This window comes from Colobus angolensis, unplaced genomic scaffold, assembly GCF_000951035.1.
Source record: "Colobus angolensis palliatus isolate OR3802 unplaced genomic scaffold, Cang.pa_1.0 Scaffold2, whole genome shotgun sequence".
Classification (NCBI taxonomy): Eukaryota; Metazoa; Chordata; class Mammalia; order Primates; family Cercopithecidae; genus Colobus; species Colobus angolensis.
The window spans coordinates 18,957,719-18,960,740 of NW_012115154.1; positions in this window are offsets into that span (position 1 = coordinate 18,957,719).

Below are 3,022 nucleotides of genomic sequence, written 5' to 3' on the forward strand. Positions count from 1 at the left end.
ATCTGCGCGGCAGCGCGGCGCTGCGTGCGCGGCCCGTGCAGGAAGTCGCAGGTGCAGGGTCGTTGCATCACCTCGGCCCGCGAGTAGCCGCACAGCTCGCAGAAGCCGTCGTTGCAGTAGATGACGGCGCAGTTCTCCACCCGAGCGTTGGCGATGATGAACTTACGGCCTGGGGGGCGGGGAGGAGAGTGCGCGTGAGCGGGGACCCCAGCATCGGGGACTCCCAGCCCTTCCCCACATTCTCCACTCACACACAGCCGCCCGGGGACTCCCCGCCACAGGAAGCATGGCTGGGACTGGGGTCCCCAGCAGGGGGTGAAGGTAGCTGTGCCTGAGCCCCGATACAGGTGCCTGGCCTGGTCCGGCCGCGCGGCGCGCCCCCTCCTCCGCCTGGCCCACAGGCTGGCTGCGTGGCTTCCCCCGGGCAGGCCGCCAGCAGCCTGCTGCCTCCTCCGTGCCTGAGGCTGAGGCCAGCCTGGCGGGTGTCAGCAACGCGTGTCAGCAGCCGCAGCGGAGGGATAAACACTGGGCCTAGAGAGGGAGCCTGGGAAAGGCCAGAGATGGCGGCCAGGATTCCCTTTGCACCGGATTGCACTGGATTCTGCTTTTAATTTCCCTGCTCTCCAGACTGGAGGGGCGCTCCCTGAGCCACTCCTTATCCTGAGGTTCCCTAGGAAATCACTCCCCAATTATCTAAGGATCCTACCAGGTCAGTAACCCCTGGAACTTCTGCACCCCACCCCACCCCCCCACCCCGCAAGGACAGTCAGGAGCTGAGGGGTGGGTGTGCCAGAGAGGATGAGGGAAGTTACACGTTGAACACCTAGGACGCTGCATCTCATTTGGTCCTCTGACAACCCCATAAGGTAGGTGTCATTATCCTCCTTTTATAGATGAAGAAACCAAGACTCCAGAGAAGTTCGGCACCATGCCCAAGTCTTGCAGCTTGTAAAGGACAGAGCCAGCTTTTGAACCTTGGTCTGGCAGAGGCAGAAGAACAAGCTGAGGGTCACAGGCAGAAACCCAAGGTCATAGGAAGCAAAGATAGGGACCTGCAGCTCCAAACCCTGGAAACACCTGGAGCCTGGGAGGGGCCTGAGACTTTGGCCCCAGTTGTAAGAAAACAGACCCAAGATAGGGGACCTGCCCAGGGATGTGAGGCCCTCCTTGGTTTGGCCTCATCCGGGATGAGCACCCCCATGATTCCATTTCCGCCAGACTTGGCTCCTCGACTCCAGGCCTGCCCCAAGAGCCAGGCTGGCGAGTGAGCAGCAGGCAGGCAGCAGCCTCACTTGTGCCAGGCAAGATGCTCCTGGGATAAGAGCTTTTTCTAAACAGAAGTTTCTGGCCACTTTGGCCTTTAATGCTGCGGCTTTTAGTAGCAGTTGGAATTCTTCCCCTTCCCTCCCCAGCAGGCAAAGCCCTCAGGTTACAGCCCTAGGCAATCCTACGTGCAAGGATGGGCTGCAGCAGGGTACCCTGAGGTAGGCCCAGGCCATCAGGACTTGGCCTCCTCCCACCTTTCTCGGTTCTCCCTTCCCCTGGCCCCCAGGAAGTTGCTTTTTGGAACTGGGTCATCTTTTGGCCAGTTCCCAAGCCCCCCCAGACCTCCTAGACAGCCATCAATTCCAGGAGTCAGGGCTTCCTGTCACCTGAAAAGACCCCCTAACTCAGCCTCCAGCTCTGCCACAGTCCAAGGCAGTCCAGAGGCCCAGCCACACACCCCAGCTTCATAGAAGAAAAACCACTCCTTGTCCTCTCTCCCAGGCCTGAGAGAGAAGAGAAAGTTTCTTCGAAGGCATGCCCCACCCCCCCACACACACCCTTCACTGAGATCCTGGAATACAGGGATGGGACAGAAAGCCTGCCCCTCCTCCACAGACCTGGAAACTGGGACCCAAAGAGGGAAGAGTCACTCAAGGTCACATGGCAGTCAGTGGCAAAGGTAGGGCTAGAAGCCAACTCCCCCCAACACTCCTCCCAACCTCCCCATGGGCCCGCCCACAGCCTCCCCCTGGGCCCACCCCCACCTCTCAGGGAGGCCCTCAACCAGTGTCAGTCTCCACCCCCTCAGGATCATCTTGTTCCTCCGCTTCACACAATACTGACCACTGGACTGACCCCTCCTTCCCCCCACCACGGTTACAAGCACGCGTTGTCCTGTGCTCACAGGGTCATGGGCAAGGAATGTCATCCTCTCCCAACTCCCAGGGCCCTTGGCAGTCACACCCACTGTGGCTCATGCAGCCTTAGGGACAGGCACATGAATGCTGCTTGGGTGCAAACCCACACCCAGGACATTTGCCTAATCTGGGACCCTTCTAGAAGCCTCCCTATCAGGCAGGCATTAGGGGTGCTGTAGTCCAGGTCCCCATAAGGGAATTAGGTGACAGTGCCCAGGGCAAGAAAACCACAACTTGAGGGTACCACAGGGAGCTGGTTACCCTCAAAGCCCAGCTCTAGCACCAGGACACCCTGTCTCCACAGAGCCCACAAGCTCACAGCCTTGTCAAAGGCACCTCCCCACCGCCCATACAGGGTCTAACTCATGGGCGACACATGGGCTCGGGGTCATACACACACGGCACACACACAAGAGGAGATTATGGGCTGATCCTGCATCCACGGCTTTCTAGTCCCTCAGGCACAACACAGTCAAGATCTGGCAAGATCACTGTGCCCGCTGGACTCTCGGGATCCCAGGGTTTGGGTCATACACACTCTTATGTCATTGCACACAGCCCCATCCACGTCCAGGCACCCAGAGTTGGGGACACCTGCACACTCCATCTCACGTCCCTTCCCTGCACACTCAGCGTGTCACACACACACTCTCTGATCCCAAAAGCCTGAGCTGAGCTTCCCGCCCCAAGCCCTTTGGCCCGGTGCCCACGGCCCCGGTACACCAAGCCTTGCCCCCGCCGTCCCCGCCAGAGCCTGGGGCCCACCAGGCTCCATTGACTAGCGCTTGGCGATGGACTCGGCCCGGGCACGCCCCCCCATCCACACTCGGAAGAGCTCG